This window comes from Grammomys surdaster, unplaced genomic scaffold (genome assembly GCF_004785775.1).
Source record: "Grammomys surdaster isolate TR1022 unplaced genomic scaffold, NIH_TR_1.0 233, whole genome shotgun sequence".
NCBI lineage: Eukaryota > Metazoa > Chordata > Mammalia > Rodentia > Muridae > Grammomys > Grammomys surdaster.
The window spans coordinates 5,154,242-5,154,560 of record NW_021604678.1 but is presented as its reverse complement, the minus strand read 5'-3'; positions in this window follow the sequence as shown (position 1 = coordinate 5,154,560).

Genomic DNA, 319 nt, shown 5'->3' with positions numbered 1-319 from the left:
GAGGTCATGAGTTCAAATCCCAGAAACCACATGGTGGCTCACAACCATCTGTAATGAGATCTGATGCCATCATATGGGTATCTGAAGACAGCTACAGTGTACTTTGGGCCAGAGCCAGCGGGGCCGTAGCAAGTGGGGGTGAAGTGAGCAGGGCCTGAGCAAGAGGGAGAAGAAAAGGGAAAAAAATCTAGAAGAGTGATCAACAATAGTTTCCCATGTCATCTTAACGACTCTACGTCACAGACTCATACCCAGATGAATGTACATGTATTCACACACACACACACACACACACACACACACACACACACACACACAC